Source organism: Cygnus olor, chromosome 14 (genome assembly GCF_009769625.2).
Source record: "Cygnus olor isolate bCygOlo1 chromosome 14, bCygOlo1.pri.v2, whole genome shotgun sequence".
Lineage (NCBI taxonomy): Eukaryota > Metazoa > Chordata > Aves > Anseriformes > Anatidae > Cygnus > Cygnus olor.
Window position 1 is genome coordinate 4,143,011 of NC_049182.1, and position 17,926 is coordinate 4,160,936.

General features: G+C 37.8%; 1 long non-coding RNA gene across 2 annotated transcripts in view; it reads left to right on the forward strand.

The window, feature by feature from the left end:
* The window catches only part of LOC121077805, an 88,211-nt gene that overhangs the window by 59,350 nt on the left and 10,935 nt on the right, over window positions 1–17,926 (forward strand). For both annotated transcript variants that reach the window (XR_005824320.1, XR_005824319.1), the window contains one exon: window positions 11,055–11,144. This is a non-coding gene — a long non-coding RNA (uncharacterized LOC121077805). The remainder of the gene's footprint in view (window positions 1–11,054; window positions 11,145–17,926) is intronic.

Sequence of the window (17,926 nt, forward strand, 5' to 3'; positions counted from 1 at the left end):
TTATTTTGAATCTCTCTTTCCTTGTCTTTGTTGTGGTTTAAGCCATACAAAAAATGATTTGTAAAATAAATCAAACACTCCAGAACTGCAATGTTTGGGGGGTGTAAGGGGGTGTTTAAAAATATTTTTCACTGGATTCAATTGGGTTGTCATTCAGTTTTCTGGGATATCAGAAATTACTGGTATAGGGCTGGAGGGATCTAATCAATGTAGAAGATGGAAATTTTAATTTAAAAATCACAACAGGTATGGTTCTGAAGGAGCTTAGTGTTCCCACGCTTTAAAGGAAAGTACAAAATATTTTGAAACCTGAGAAACACTGCAAGAGATGACAATTCAAAAACTACACTATGCTTTTCTGAGAGACTGTGCAAGCTTGCCATTTCATTTCTGAAGACATTTCTGTGCCTTGCTTGTGCCCTTACTCCCAGAGACGTGTGCTTTAGATTAACACCTAAGTCAAGCTAGCTGCTACCAAATCAGAAGTCCTCTCCCCCCTTCTCTATTTTACCCATACACCTTCCCTTTTTGTGAGGCTGCAGGGTGAGTCATTTACCTTGAGGCCATCCCATTCAGCAGAAGGCAGGCATTAAATCAGCTTAAGGCCAAACTGCAACCTTAACAACCAGTGGCTGCTCACACTGATAACTTCCAGTAAAGGTTTCTTGTACTCCCAAAGCTCTCTCCCCACTGAGGAGTCTGCTGGGCTTTTATTCTGCTTTGTTTTTCAGGTGGCCTTTATAGAGTTCTGAAGTTGTTAGCAAAAAGTTTTTGAAGAGCCTTGATCTCATAGAAATCAGCTGCAGGTCAGCAGTGAGTCTTATTGACTCATCTCTCTCTATGATATCCCTTTCATGGGCACATGTGGCTGTGGATGCCCAGCGTCAACTGCAATCTATTTTCAAGACATGAAAATATAAAATTCCTTGAAAAGGGACCAACCTGTGATCGTTTGGATATGGTCTCTTCTTTTCAATAACAGTAAGGAATTGAAAACATCAGTGCTGAATGGATGACTACAGAAACTGATGCATGCTGAGACAAAATAACTTCACATACTGTTCTTCTGTTTAAAACTGAAATGTGAGTTGGTTTTCATCTGTAAGAAACAAAAAAATAAATAGTGGTGTATCTATTCATATGTGCAGGGAAAGAGGAAGGAGAGATGAGTATTGAGTAGAGGACTGGACTTCTAGATAAATTCAATGCCAAAATAGAGTTCTGAGTCTTACTATGTAGGTAAATAGTATGGAGTTTCACAGCCATCAGTGGCAGATGGCGTCAAAGGTTTTGAGGAAACATCAAAGCTCAGCTTGTACAAATGGTCTTAATGATGGCTTTAAATTTGTCTCCTTTTCTTGAAAATTGTGGAATTTGAAGGCTGAAAGACCACATTATTCTTTAGGGAGAAAGGAAGCTCGGACTTATAGAGTACCGGTTTCAGACACTAATTTGGGTTTGTACTGTTCTTGCAATTTCAAGGAGATTCCTCAGCCTTCCCACTCAATGCAAAGGGATCTCTGTGTGTGTATATAATCCCTGAGCGTAATAGGATGGGCTTTTAGCAAAACAGCATGGCGTAGAAAAAAACTCAGGGGAAGTAACAAAGTGCTGAGAAACCTCCCTGTTCTCTGACCATCTCATGGGACACTCTGCACTTTTGATTTGATTCTGTATTTTGAATCCCCAAAGACTTAATCAGCGCGCACACACACACACACACACAAGTTCCACTGCTTGTCATGCTTGTTTTTTAGGATGAGAGTCTCTGAGGGATACAGTGCAAAGACAATACCAAAACTCCTTTTTTCTGCAGTTCACTTGATGAGTTCAGTATAAGAGGATGGGTGAGTGACAAGAATTTAGGAAGCCTTTACCCAAAGGGTTCAGACAGTCCCAAACACATGCTGTACCCCAAGCTGCCATAACAATCTGTTTGTTAGGGCTAGACTTAGGGCTGGGACTGAGTAAATATGCCCTGGCTCTCAGCGGGGGCAAAGCGCTGTGCTTAGTGTAGCCGCCTGGCTTCTGACCTACAGCAACCTCAGGTCTCGCTGGTCTGAGGGAAGAAAGAGCTTAGATCAGTCCCTGCAGAGATGTACCCAGGGAAATAGATTTAAGTTCACTGGGAATTTAAAAAGTTTCTTGAGCACTCATGAAAATCCCCATTGGGCTTCTCTCTTTGCAAATGCAAACACTTTAATCTGATTCCTAGTGTCTCGCTCTATTTCTTGGTCTTATTTTGCCTTTAAAGTAGGGAAATGCTGTCCTACCTTAAACATATTAAAAAAATAAGGAGTTCAACTAATGTAATAAAACAGGGATTGCAGAGGGGTTCATGAGGGAGAGCACAGAGATACAAATCTTATTGCCTGATTAAGCTCTGTTTAAAATTTTGAGTTGCAATATAATATTCAAGACCCGTATATCAAAACACACAGTTTTCACATGCAGTAGATATCACAATGTTGCATGAAGCTGTAAAATGTTTGCTGTCATCTAACAGAGAAAAACTATATATTATAGTATGTGGCCCCTACTCACACAGTGGGATTTAAGTGTACATAGATGTTTCTAGGAAGATAGGGTGAAAGAACACATCCCCACATGGGGACAAATCAGTGGTGCCATTCTTGGTCACTGTGATATGAGGGATGAAGAAGAAATACAGATCCTAGCAAAGATGGTCTCTATTTTTCTGACATCAAGATTTACCCCAGCTGATCTAGAAATATTGAAGACACTGCAAAATATTTAAGATCAATATTTTAACTGTTATAAATTGCCTGCTAAGGGTGACTGGCTCACTAAAGATTGCTTTTATTTGCAAGGGAAACATATTTTATACCTTCCTTTGCCAGCACTGGAGTACCTATGGCTCTTTGCTTTGAGGCTGTCGTCACAAAGAAGAATCACTGAAAGGTACATTTGTAGGTCACTATTCATTTTTCATTGAACTGAAGAATCTGCCTACTCAGGTGGTTGATGTATAGCTGGGATCTGAACCTATATTTCCAGCTGTCTAATGAGGACAGTGCTTGAGCAGCATATAACACCAGGCAGAATTACTTCTGCAGAAAATATTAGGTCACGTTGGTTCTCTCTCATCCTGCCCAAAGGACATGTCTTAGCTGAGGTTTTTGAAGTTAGAAAGTTTGTGAATTTGTTTTGAGAACTTAAAAGTTCTTTATGGCAAATTCAAACAACTGGAAATATAGTTGGTGTATTGTAGTTGCCTGTTTGTGTACAAAGTTTGAAGAAAAGCATTTTTAATCTAACCTGGACTTTTTTTTTGCCAGTATACTGCAAGATTTTTATTTTTTTCTGTCATCTGCACTCGTTTTTGGGAGTTAATCAATATAGGTGTATGGGTCAGATTTTCTATATAACCTCTGTATTAACCAGATGATAGGAAGGAGTTATAATTTGACTAATAACACAGACTGTCTAGGGGAGACTGCTCCTGCCAGGATATGCGCTAGGATACACACAGCCTGCACAGCTATGGCTCAGAGACAAACACCTAATTACATCTTTCAGTCATGTTCAAGGATACAATTAGAAACAGTGTCTAAAGTAGCTATGCAGGCAGAAGTGGGAAAACTGGCAGTAAAGCCACAGGGTTGTTCGTTGAGAGAATTTAAAGATGCAGGGGATGGAAAGCAATAAAGGAAACCTTCTGCTTCTTTAGGCTGGATCCCATTGGAAAAAGTCACAATTTCCTATTGCTGCTAGAAAGTGAGGCCACAGCCCAGGAAGCAGAGGCAGCGTTGACAGTAGGGGACCAAACTTGGAACCAGACTTGTGACTGTGATTCTAATTGACAAAATATTAAATGTACAAGAAAAGTATTTTTAAATGAGTAAAAGCTTGCTTTGTCATGAGGGCATTGTTACAGACAGCTCAGCACTGTCCCTTGGCAGAAGAAGGCTTTGTGACTGTAAGGCATCCGTGCAGGACAGGTTACATATGAGCAAGCAGCCAGAGTGGAAAAGGACCTTATGTGACTTCCGCTGCAGGCTACATGGTGGTGAAACAAATGTATGTTTCACATAGATTGCTTGTTCAAGCCTATTCAATGAAATAGCTGTTCCCATTTTTTCCTTCCTCTAGCTTCTCAATAGGAGAGAGCTCTTTTAGTCCCACCAGAGATGTGCATTTCTAAACTGCCCATCCCTGGAACAGATTCTGTGTGATGGCCTTCTGTAACTGGATCATTTTTGTGATTTTTCTGCAGATTGCAGCAGGTAGCAAATAGTTTTAGTCACAGCTTTCAAATACTGTAATTTAATGTTCCAGATACCGGTGTATGATGTTATTTTGACTTTACCATTATACTATTTTTGGAAGCTAAGTACATAACATGGAAAACAAAAACAAGAAAAAAAACTCCAACCATTAAATTATTCCAGTATTTTCCTATGAGGCTATAATACAGACATAGTGTGGAATGAAAAGAACTGCTGGAGATATCCTTTTTACATAAGAACTGTGATTTTCTAATAAACATAGTATTTCTTGCTGAAGAAGATACGTATTTATTAAAAAGAGTCATTGTTTTATTCTCAAGGTAATGTTTTGGACTTCTGTTTGCTACTTAAGACTGAATGAATAATGCTTATTTACACTCACTGCATATAGAGCTGCATTATCTTTCATTACTCTTGCAGTCTTTCTAGAGTGTTAGGTTAGGAAATATATTGTAATTAAAAATGAGGAGCTAGCTTTAAAAAATAGTTATCCGTTGCTGTGCCTTGGAATGAAATGTTATTTCCTTTGTGACAAAAGAATAATAACCCTGGCAGACGGGTTGCTGCAGAGCTGGAAGAAAAGCTCTGTTAGAGGGGGACTGACAAAGCTGCCTGTGCAGAACAGGAAGTCCTGTCATGGAGGTAATAAAAAAGGCACTATTTCAGCTCAACCAGTTCAAATAATCAGTGCTTTAAGCTTGCCTCCTGAATTGCTAGGCAAATACCTTGGTGCTAAGATAGTAACGACTTTCCCAGTTTATTGAAATGACCTTGTTGTTGCCTCTGCATAGGCTATTTGAAATGTGAAGTTGTGTTCAACCCAAAGTTTTAATATCTCCTGTTTTAGATGGTACAAAAGCATTCAAACGTTCTCTGTTTGCTTTGCCTGGCTCTCTCTTTAGCATGTTGCCATTGTTGGAAGGACGTTAATAAATCTGTCATTGAAATGGAAGTTTCCCAGGTCTTTTCTTCATTGGAGAGGGATGCCACCTCTCCCCTATGAAGAACTGTCCAGACGGCTTCATTGACTTCAGCTTCCTAAATGATCCCACCAGAAGGCAACAGAAACATCTCCCCCAGTGCTGTTTTGCTGTGATGAGGGCACACATTACCAAGGAAAATATTTCTTGCCGTTTTTAACCCTTTATTAAAACTTATATTTACATTTTGCCCATTGCAGTCAGCAACAAGCCTTCCAATTTTTCAGTAAGAACAGGATCAAAACTGAAATAACTAGCACAAGGAAGATTAATGGAGATTCCTGACTCTACAAGCTACACAAATATGGTACCCTTACATACCTGGGATATGTCCATACATATCTGTTCCTGGATTTGTTTGTTCTCCTACACAGATCTGCCAACCCTGTAATCTGTTTGCTGCAATACAGTCAAATTAGATTTAACTGTGTAATCATAGTACCAGAAGTGGGATTGCTGCAGTATTGTGGCAGTCAATATAAGCTGCAATACCATGAAAGAACTGAGTGTCTAGCCCTATTCTCTCAGCTGGGTTGCTACCAACACGAGCTAGTTGGCATGAACCCAAGGCAGGTCTAAGTAAGTTACATCACAGTCACAGCTGTGACAGCTATAGATGCATCCCACGAATACAGGATGAGATTAAATGTTCCCATATTTAGAGAGTAAAATGAGTCTTTGAGGTTGATTGTCTGGAGCAAACTTCCCAATAGAACCTGAGGGGAATCATTTCAATTCAGCTTTTGTTATGATGAGTCTTCAATGTTAACCAATCTCTTCTTCTCTTAAAATAGATTAATGTATTTCCCACCACTCATTCCTTTTTTTTCCTTTTTTTTTTTTAATTTATTTTTTTCTTTGTTTTGCAGTGGTTTTCAGCTACATTTACAGGGGAGGAAGGGCTACAGATTTGAATATTTTTGGCTCTTCTGGCCTCTGAAACAAACCAGACAGATTGAATCCCCACTATTTGCTTTCTTTATTTTTACGTTCTTTTCTTTGCTAAAAACTCCATTTAAAAGAGGTGAAGCAGAAAAGCTTCTTTCAAAAATAATTAGCTAAAGTCTTTCCAGCCATGTGAAAAGGAATAAAATCTAAAAAGCTAAATCTTCAATTAAAAAAAAAAAAAAGCACAAACCTAACAGTCATAAGGCCTACTTTGAAAAGACAAAAATGGTCAAAACAAAATATTCATATTCAAATTCAATGGTTCTTATTGCAAGAGAAGATGCCATTGAATTCCAGACCTAATCAGGATTCTTCTTTTTCAGATTTCAGAAAGTCAGACATGAGCAAACTGGATCTTGCTTTGCAATTTGGCCTGAGTTGCAGCTGATGTCCAGTCTTTCAACTAGTGTTTTGGTGAAAGGCAAAATATCAGAACGGCTACTGATGTTGTGATCGATGCTGCATTTGAGAATAGTAAGAGCCTTACAATAAACAGCAGGGCTTCATTACCCATTTTTAGAGGTACTAAAATACTACAACAACTTGCAAATATTTATATTATGAAGTCTTATTCTTTCTGGTATTCACATCCCAGACCTGCTGAAGATGTAAAACTAAGCGTCTTCCTGAGCTTGTGCACAAAGATGCCATCTGGAGATTTGGTTCAAAGCATGCAGACTTGAGCATTTACTTTCAGGCTATCTGCTTATAAAGAAAACAACCATACTTGTTTGATTCCTATTTTATAGATTTCTAGTACCTAAAACAGATTTCTTACTGAATTTTGAAATTCAAATATCCCAAGTTAAACTCAGTAAACTTTCAGATTAAGCAGTGATGGTATATTAAAACTTGCTATAAGAAACATTTGCCATTTGTATATTTTTCATTTGTCCTTGTTCTTGGATGACTTATTGATATCTACAATGCTTACTTGGGTTACTGTTGCTTGGAGTATATTTGCTGAGACAGTATCAAGTAACATGCATTGCTATTTACAGAATCACTTCTAGGGGAGCAATTATTCCTAAAGATGGTAATGGGTTCTGTGTAAAGAGGCTGATACTTGATTAATTATGCTTTTCTGCTGGTTTTGTAAGAAGAGGCTGGATAGGGAAGATATTTCACAGCTTAGCATTTCAGATGTTGCTGAGAAAAAAAGGGTTCACCAGTAACATCTGAGCTTCACTAAGCTAGGCTGAACCTTTTTACCTGCATAAAGGGAAGAAATGTTTCAGGTGCAAAAGCAGATTTAGTTCTTTGCTTTCTTAATCTGTTTTCTAAATCCAAACCCATGTTTCTTTTCTTTATTTACCCCAAATTAACAAAGGTAAATAGTTCAATATAAATCACCTTGCTTAGATTAAGTTCACCTATGCCCTTCTCGTAAAACATCTCTGGAGACTCATTACGTGGTTCTTCATAGTCAAATAAGTAACAAATGGCATCAATTCCATGGATGAACAGAAAATGCTATTACTTAATGGTACTAGGCAAAGTTAGCTAACAAAGTGAGATGATTAATGCAGTGAAATGTCTCAAGTAAACATCAGAATTTGAATTTAATCTCTGGATATCCCTCAGTGCATCTATTATTTTTTATTGTAATTGAGGAGAGAAAGTAGATCTGACACTTCTGTCAAAAATATGTTTGACAGCCTCTGGCATCATGGTTACAAGCTTCTGAAGTGTTTAGGATGTGATCACCCTGTCTGTGCTGTAGCATTCAGAATTGCTCTGCTTGCAGAGTTCAGAATATAAAGAGTATGAAGCAGGACTTATAACAATATAGGCCGATAGGCCCCTGCTTCCACTACTATTGTCACATCATATTCAGTGAGGAATACAAAATCTTAATACAAACCAGTGCAAAAGACTCTTCCCTAAGCAGGCAGTTGGGGAGCTCCAGGGGCCTATGATAAGCCCATAAAGTACATCTTATGGTGTAAACTAAAGTTAAAAAATAAAAAGTAAAAAAAATCTGAATACCATGTATCTTATCTAAATCTGCCTGAAATGCTTTGTTTGACCAAGTGTAAAGGGTTTTTCTGACAGCTTCCAAGATTCAAAAAAACTCCATCACTTTTTAAAGTACATTAACAACAAAAATCGAAAACCTGTGTTAGTTCTGACTAGCCACACAATAAATGTTTGGACAGTGCACAACACAGATTCGTTAAAATGCAGACTCTGTCATCTGAGAACCCAGAAATGTTCTTTCTGGAATACTATCTCTCTACTTCTGTGTGCAGACTATGTAGAGCTATCATAAGCTATGCCTTGAAAACTGCTATGTTCTGGACTTTCAGTACTCCAGCTGAAGTGATTTCATTTCAGAAGGTCAAGTGGTTTTTGATGGTTAAAATCCCTCTTCTAGTTTACTGTTAGAATACGCTCACTTTCAGCTTCCTTGAGAGCTGTGCAGTACTGTGAATAATGCAAAAGAAGAGGGAAGCCTACAAAGGTGAGTGAGGAGGAGGAAAATACAGTAAAATGCAAACCAAGGTGATCCAAAGTCCTCTAACTCTGGGTCATTTCTTAAGGAACAAATTATGGCCTGTGATTTTGCTAATTAGAACTTTTCTCTGATTTCTGTTCCTCTGTTAATTCGCTCAAAACCAAATACTCCAGACTGGTGTTTTGTATCATTTGCTACCTTTCTATAACAGATTTGAACGGATGTCAGATGATACTCTAAATGATGCTGATCTAATGATGGTCAGCAGCATTCAGCTGTACATCTAGTCTAACCTATGCTTTTGGGAGGTATGCTAAGGAATAAAAGATAGTAAACTAACCTTGTTAGTTCAACTAACAAAGGTATAGATTATATTTCTGTACCATGTTATACCACTATTTAGAAATGGAGCTGAAATCGTTGTGAAACAAAGAAAATGGTCAAAGGAAGGGAATAATTCTACAAGAGTTTCTACTTCTGACATACACATCGTCACAGATGGTTTTCTTTTTTTTTTTTTGTTTTGTTTTGTTTTTTTCCCCTGAAAACTGAAAGGCTTGTGGACTCACCTGACGTCCACGTCATGCTATGAGATTAAAGCAGATGGGTTACAAAGATAAAATACAGGAATGACTTATACACTCTGTGAAAGCATTTTGTTTTATATCACTGTAAAGAGTCTTTTCATTATGGAGTAAGGATCTAATTTCACAAGCCTTTCATGTAAATAATTCAGCTCTAAGAAACCATGCCAGATCTCTTTCTTTTTGATGCTTTGCAACATGTGCGCACCACCAGTCCTAACAAAGTAAAACTTCTCATGCTTTTGAAAGATTCTGATTCTCCGAGAATGTCTATAACTTGCCAAATAGCCTGAGCCTATTACCTGGCTGCATTGTTTGAAATGTTTGTTTTCCTAATAAAGATTCATACATTTCTGAGAAAACAACTGGGCTGCTTGCACCACTGAGACTTTATAGTTCTTTTCTTTGCTCCAAAGTCAAGACAAGAAAGACTTCCACTTTTCAAGCAGGCAATGGGGCAATTCCCAACATGATGCTGTGGCTCATATCTCAAAGCACCTTTGCTGCCACCTAAATAGGAAAATACTGCCAGCTGTGCCACCATACCGAGGCATATATAAAGTGGATAAATGCATCCGCTGAGTCTCACAGCTGTGCACAAGGGTGCTGAAAGTAACCTGCCCCAGTGTGGCAATCCATGTGCTGCTTAGAAACTATTCAAATGACAACCTCTAAACACGACGGAAACCCTGAATGATACAGAATGGAGGAAGAGTTGTGATACAGGAAGAGAAAACAGCTTGAAAAATAACTTGTTAGGTCACCCTGAGATGCCAAGAAAATGACTTGGGTTCCCTTCTGACAGAAATAAATACAAAGGGAATGTAAAAACCACCAACTTTTTCCCTGATGCTCCTTCCTAGTAACCACACTACCTTTTCATTTAAGCCATCTTGCTTACTTGTGCGCTGAGTTATGTGAAAACCAAATGATGCTTTGAATCAATGATATCCCTGCAGGACACCTGGAAGGTTTATTTCCTCTCATTTATGTTCTCTCTCTTTTGTTGGGATTCAGGGTAAAGGCCAATCTTCCACCCACCCCTCACTCTGCTGTTGCACTTTTGCTGCAGTTGATTGCTGTTTCTTTCCTGCTTCTTAGGGATTCACCTGCCCACCTTCACTTCATTATCTCATGCCCTTTAGTTTCTGCTTAATGTGGACATTTGTGTGTTAGTATCTAGACTGTGCCTTAATATATGCAGTGAACCCTTTTGATTCTAGTAACAGTCTGCTCCTGGGTGACAGAATTATCTTATGAAATACTCCTATTCTTTTGTGCTACTTGTTTTCTCAGGCAGGGGCTTCTTTGTTCTGTTCTCACACGTTGAATTCTTCCAGCAGAATCCTAATACAGGGATCTGCTTTTGATTTAAATTCTCAGAATTTGATTTTTTTTTCCCCAGTGCTGTCTAGTTTTGATTTCCCTAAGTTAACTTTAGTGAATGCGGTACTTAACATTCTAGTGAATGTGCTCTCTCTCTTTCTTATACGTATATAAGGAAAAGAAGCTCAGTACATTTTCATGCATAAAAAGGCACAAGTACCGAATTTAAGAGCCTTTTTATTGTTCTAAACACTGAGATGTACCTGTCTTACAGAAAATGTCTTCAGGCATGCTAACTCAGATATGGGTGCATGCTCAAAAGTGTGACAGATTATCACAACATAATACGTCTATTACATAGAACTCTATTTTACTGATCACGAATGTGACTACATTGTAATTACATGTTATTCTCCACATAGCTAACAAAAATATTTACAACCTGATGGGTGACTTATGTGCACAATTTGCCACAAACTGTACAGCAAATCCTTACTGTGTTTTATAGGACTTGGCACAGGAAAGCACTGCAAAGACCAAACTAGAAAGCCTACAGGGGAATGAATCTCTCCACTGTGCTCTGGAGAAAGGAGAAGAGGTGGGTCTTGCTGTAGTTTAATGCAGTATGTACAAGTCTTAGCTTGTAGATTGTAACATTGAACCTTGTTGACTCCAGACAGTGTGTTACGTTGTACTCTTATGGGCCCATTCCATATGGGACATCTCATAAATGTAGTGTGCAATTCAAGGCAAAGGCTGGAGAAAATAACCTGATAGTCCCAGATTAAGAGCCAGGTTCAAGAAAAGATCAGCACTGGGGATGAAGACACAAGCTAAGCAAGCTGTGCTGTATTCTTGGTTTCCTACCCAGGCACTCTTGGCCACTGGGGTAATTCTGAATTTGTGAGATTTGATTAGGAAGCAATATCCCCGCTTCATAACAATTTAGCTGCTGAAACAATCTTCTTGTGAGTGCTGACACAGGAGCTCTGATTATATAGAAATGGATCTAAAAACAATGAATTTTCAGGGGAACTGCCTCCAGCCGCTTATTTGACCATAACAAGAGTTCATTAGAATGTGTGCCTCAAGTGAACAGGAGACCGTAATGTCAATAAGCTCCAGACCCTACTGAACTAAGTAAATAATAACCACAACTGTGGGATGAGCTAAAAGCATCGGATACTGTCTTTTGTTGCCTTATTAGGTCAACCATGTCCATCTTTCCCTTCTCACTTTCTGGCAAAAGAAAAACATGATATATGTTCTGAGAGTTCCTGGGGGAAGAGGAGGGGCAGGGGGAAGGGGAGTAGGTGGACAAACAGTCATGAAAATGCCAGGAAATATAAACCTTAAATATGAATGGTTGAAAAGAATATTTTTAAAATTCAATTTCTACTTTAAAATATGTGTGTATATATATATATTTCTAGGTAATATCAAACACGTCTTTGTTTTCTTAATCACAGAATGTATAAGTATAAGAACATATTTTAAATCCTGGACTGCTTGGTAGGGCATATCTAGTGCGTTGGGCCCATATAAAATATCCTGCCCTTTCTCTCCTGTAGTGAAGTCTTACTTGGTTGAAATGGTGCCATTTTTGATGGGTCTCAGAACTTCCCTGTGGGGAAGAGATTTGAACTGGAGCAAGGATATCATTAGAAGCTGTTTTATTATGGTGATTCTATGATTTCCCTAATCATCCCCTTTAGAAAATTGGTTCTTGAACAGTCTGCACAAATGCTAACAGGGCCAGGAGAACAGTCTTATCTCCTGTCAGAGAAACATGCAGATACTGAGGGCACAAATACTTAGGGCAGGCATATGATAGGCCTTTTTGCAAACTGTCTTATTCATGATTTATTCCTGTGTTATGCCATGTTTTCAAATGACGGTGGGATCTGATTTCTTTTCCTTAACAGAGAAATGACATATATTTCTGTGGATCCTAACAGTGCATTTTTTATTATAATGCCTGGCCTTTCTAACCTCCTGTCTGCAGTTTGAAGTTTTCTTGATCATAATCATGATTAAAAATCTCCTGGGCATACAGTATTTTCTTATGTTAAAAGGTACTACACTGGTAAATTTTATATAAAACATAATATTAATATAATTAAATATACAGGGGGTTAGTTCCTTATGTCTTCCTGTTTGGTATATCACTGTAGGTACCATTCCTTGTGATTAAAAGATGAATACAAAGTTCAAATAGACACAAAGAGGTCATCCTCTCTTGCCTGTCTGTATCAGTATTGTGCATCTGTAGTTGAGGTTTGCAAGATCTTTAACAAAAGTTAATTTTACATTCAGAACACAGACAGATTTGTGTTGCTGAATCCCTTTCACATCCACTCGCCATACAAAAAGCATGTGCTAAATTGAGTTCAGCCCATTGCAACAGGTCTTCTGATAACCTTGGAATGCAGCCTACATGGACAGAGGATGCTTTAAGTCTTTAGGAGGAATATGTATTAAATAAGACCCTGCTTTTATATTAAAAGCCCAGTTTTAATAAAACACTCTCAGGCATTCTATTTCAAGTAACTACTGTATTTATATAGCCAAGTGCTTGTCTTGCTTTTATCTCACCACTTCCAGCAAAATCTCAATTTAAAATTTTTCCCTTCTTTTGTCTATCTCTCTTTATAATTAGTCTTTTCTGTTTAACTCCATGCTTGCCATCATTAAAATGAAATTGGCAGAGCCTTTCAGATATTCCCATTGCACTTGCTTATTTACAATTCTTCTGGGACTTTATATTGTATTCTTTATCACTCTAATCCAGATGTCTTTCTAAGGAGAAGCAACAGGGAATTGAAGACTTGAGGTGAGATTTCACACATTCTCTCTCTCTTTTCTGGCTCTGAAAGGTACAATGCTGTTGAAGGAGCACAAACAGATGTTGGACTTTTCCTTCCATTTCCTCAGCACCTGCAGCATCCAGCAGAAAACAAATCATTATGTTTTTGCTCATGTTTCTAACAAATACAGCATTTTGGATGTCTGGTGGAAGAATCTTGTCAGTGGGCTTACATTCTTTCATCTTGTACAACAATATGCCCTGCTCACCTTTCAGGAATTTGCCTTTTTTAGCAATGACAATGAAGCAGTTCATACCAAAATAGATTAATGGGCATTAGGCAATACTTGCATCTATGTCCCCCCTGGGGTCTCATAGCTTAATAACAGGGTTTGCCTCAAAAACAATCCAAGCAAAAACAGATAAATGCCTTTTCAAGCCTATTAACATGTAATGTTAGTGGTTTGGATAAGAATACAACGTAAGTAAAATAACATCATATGGAGCTCCCATATGATAAAAAGAAGGCAGAAAAATCCCATTAAAGTTTAATGTACCTGCATCCAGTTTCATGGTGTTATAGCCACATATTTTTATCATTATTCTTAGCAAAACTATTCTATGTTAAATTACTGTAGCTACTGAAAATATGTAGTCCTTTTCCTTTTAATTTTACCCTTCTGAATTTTTGCCTATCACCAAGTTTCATCTGTTTTTTTCCCCTCTTGATACTCTTCCTTTCTAAGGAAACAAATCCTTATAAGCAATAGAGCCTTCCTATCACCCTGTGCCCTGATATGCTGTGAGACATCCTTTAGGAAAGCTCTGCATATCTTTCCTCAGAAATCAGTTATGTCAGCTCTTAGTGAAGTTGGTGGTTCTTATCTAAATTACCTCCTAGTTCCACCTGGGATTTGGATGCTTGAAGCAGAGGATTAGATCCTTAGCAGATGTAAATCAGCATACCGCTGTTGATTTTAATTATGTCTGGTGTCTTATACTAGCTGATGATCCAGCCTGGAGTAATAGTATAATGGATGGCTTGTTCGTTTCAAGAAAGGAGGCTTTTTTTCTTTTTTTTTTTTTTTTCTTTCCTCACTGAAAGCTTCCAGCCTTGTTGTTAGTACCTATTGCTTCAGCAGCACTGGGGTAATGAGACTCTTCTAAAGCTTATCCTTTAATAGAAAAAGTGTTCTTGTGGTACAGGACAGTTCTTTCCTGAATTAGCCTTCATTACTGCAAGATATAGCTGTAAGCTACCAAATCTGTATTCACACAGCAGTGGATCTGATTTAGCAGAAGCGTTTCCACTAACCAGTGTCACTGGGATTTAGCTTGGTGCCTTCTCTTCAAGTCTTGATGAAGACATGATGGCTTGATAAAAGATTACTTAATATCTTTTCCTTAATGTTAAAGGACCACTGTGGATTTGGACATGATTGAATAAAATGTTGGCTCTAAATGCCTGCTCTGACATAAGACAAGTGCACCACTATATTTTATGTGATTTATGTGCTAATTAGACACTTTTTCTAAGTAGTCAGTCAGAGATTTGGAACTAACTTCTCCAGAAAAAGAGTCAAAAGCTTTCTCAGTTTCTATGCAAAATAGAATGTTTCAGTTACTACTTCTGAGGTATACAAGTGTGTGCTGACACTTAGAAGGATATGAACTACAGGAAAGGTAAAAACAATTGACTAACAGAAAACGTGTGTGATTCTCCATCGAAGACAAAAAGGGACAAATATAACAGAAAGATGTTAAACACAGACCTTACATGCTAACGGATGGACATTTTGTACAGCCACATAGGTGACACTATAATTCTTTAGTTAAACTAGAACACTGTTTTTAGGGTTAGAGATGACAACTACAAAAAACTTACAGCCCTGATAAAAAAATAAATACATACAAATGTAAATCTTTTTTTTTCTTCAAACACAATTCATAGAAAAATGCATGAAAGGAAAAAGAATTTTGTTTGCCTCCCACACAAATAAAGAATATTTGAACTGCCGATGTGTTAAGGCAGTTCCTAAATTTGTTTATAGTCAACAGGTTACGGTAACAACAGAAATGTGATCAAAACACAGGAGCGTGATGAGGGAATACTTAGGCTGCCATCTCTCTGTAATGAAGTGAAAGCTGTGTTCCCATTCTCTCTGGCCAATGGATGCAATGAAATATATGCATCCTATATGCTGGGATGAAGTTCTATACATAGTCGTAAATTGTAGACTGAATAATGGGCTAGATTCTGCAATCTAGTCTGATTATGTGCAAGTTCAGTATGACGCAGTCTTAATTTGACACATGTAATTAAAAGTCGTAGCATTTAGGAGTTTCAGAGACTGATTTTTTATTTATTTATTTATTTCATTATCTGTCTCAGCTACTTGTATACCTTTAAGGAAACTTTTTCTTCTTGGAGAAAAATTACATCGTTTTAAAAACTGCTTTTCATATCCATATTCACTTAGCAATATTCACTAAAAGAATACAGATAGTGACTTCAGAGAGGCTGCTTTCATGAATAAGTATTGCACATTGTAAATACGAATTCCAGAACTAGGCCTGCCTGACTTTTTTTGTAAATGCGGAGCCATGTCCATAATCACATTCAGCATCCGGTTTGACCCAGGGTTTATTTATCGTTTAATTTATCGTACATAGCTACGTCACAGCAGTTATTACCGGGACTGAAGACAGGAGGTGGCAAATGTTAATTGTAGAGCAGACCTGAATTTCGAAGACAGGAACTGTGTTTTAGGTAGGTGGTCATTTCACAGAAAAGCTTTCTCATTCACTGAGTGTCTATGTGGGGAGTGCGTGTGTAGCTGGATGGATATGGAAGGTGTCTGCTGGTTGCTGGAAGAATGTACAGCTGTGTGCAGCAAGTGCACAGCGAACACAGCGACACTGTGGTGAAGAAAGTCATGAGACAGTTTGCATTACGAAAACCCTTTCTTACATGTAACAGAGGGAACTCAAAAGCATGAAACTTGGGCTTCTGTTATTGCAGACAACAGTGGTTATGTGGACAATGTTTTCTGAGCCAGAAAAGCTTTTCATAAAAAATAATTCTTCAAGCGTTACCTTTGCAAGACTTGGACATAGCTGAACATGTCTAACTCATTCAGCAGAGGGCCCTGAACATACTCATGATAGCCAGTTCCTTAGCAAAATTGTCGTCCAGGTATTAGAGGCTGACACAGTATTCAACTTCTTTCCTACTGTATGAGACATAAGGAAAATGAAACTAAGCAAGAAGTCTAATGGAAGATAAATGTCTAAATTATCAGGGAATGAAAGCACCTTTCTGGAAACAAAGCAAGAAAAGCCCCATATGTAAGTGTGTGAGAGTGGAAGAGAGCGTAAATGCTATTTAGAGCTTACCAATCAAGAAAATACAAGAAAAAAAAACAGCCTGGCAGATTTTTGCTCCTTATCTGAGACCTGAGTAGTCAGACTATCTTGATCTCAAGTAATCGGGTTTCTCTGAAGCTGTGTGACCAACTCTTTATTGAATTTCTGAGTGTGAATTACTTAACATTTTAGCTCAGCAGCAGAATTTGGAAGAAGCAAATCACTAATGGTTGGGTTAACATACTGTATCACGCTTGTCTGATATTTAACCTTAGAAAAACTTTCCAGAATTTAAAGGTAAGTTATTCTCCTTTCTGCTGAGGAACAAAGTTACTACAAAGATGGCTATGTCTCCTGCGTTTGTTTTACAGCCATGTTTCTTTTCTTGGATTCTAAAACACCTTGCCAAGTTAAGGAGAAAGAGCTTTAATGAAAACCCAAAGAATTTTGTAAGTTCCCCATAGGTTTACTCACAAGGTCATATCTATGTTTAAGCACTTCACTGAACTAACTCCTGCTATTAAGGCTCTGGCAAGAAGAGTCTCATATTTTATGTATGAACTGTGAAATCCCTGGTTGATGTTATAATATAAATGCTAGTAATTATTTTTAATGTTATGGCTGAAGATAGCATTCGGCTACCGGATCCCATTGCTCTAACAGATGTAGACTGAGAGGCTGCCCTTGTCCTGAAAAGTTTACAGCCTAATTATTACTTGAAAGCAGCATGAGGATCAACAATCTCACATCTACATCTACATATATTTTTCTTCTCAGTCCCCCAAATACAGGAAAGCAAATCAGTACTTCATTTAAAACTACATTTGAAGAAAATGAGATGTAGGAAATAAAACTGAGTCTGAGGGGAGGAAAACACATGAGTAGGATGCCCTAAGTTGCATGGAAAGTAGAGAATTAGGAAGAAATACTTGAAAAGCTATTATTTTATTAGGCAGAACCTGCTCACGAAAAATGGACAATAACCAGAGAGTCAAAAAAGAAGATTCTTATAAATTAATGTCATTAGCAGAGATAGACTTAGAAAAATAGGATCAAAATCCCAAAAGAGTCATGTAGACAGATGCTAGGAAAACTATGACACATCTGATAGCTTACAGAACAGTCTTAATGTGCTTCCTCTTATATGATCAAGTATGTGAACTGACAAAAGAAATGTTAGTTAATCAAATCAGGGCTTAGAACAAATA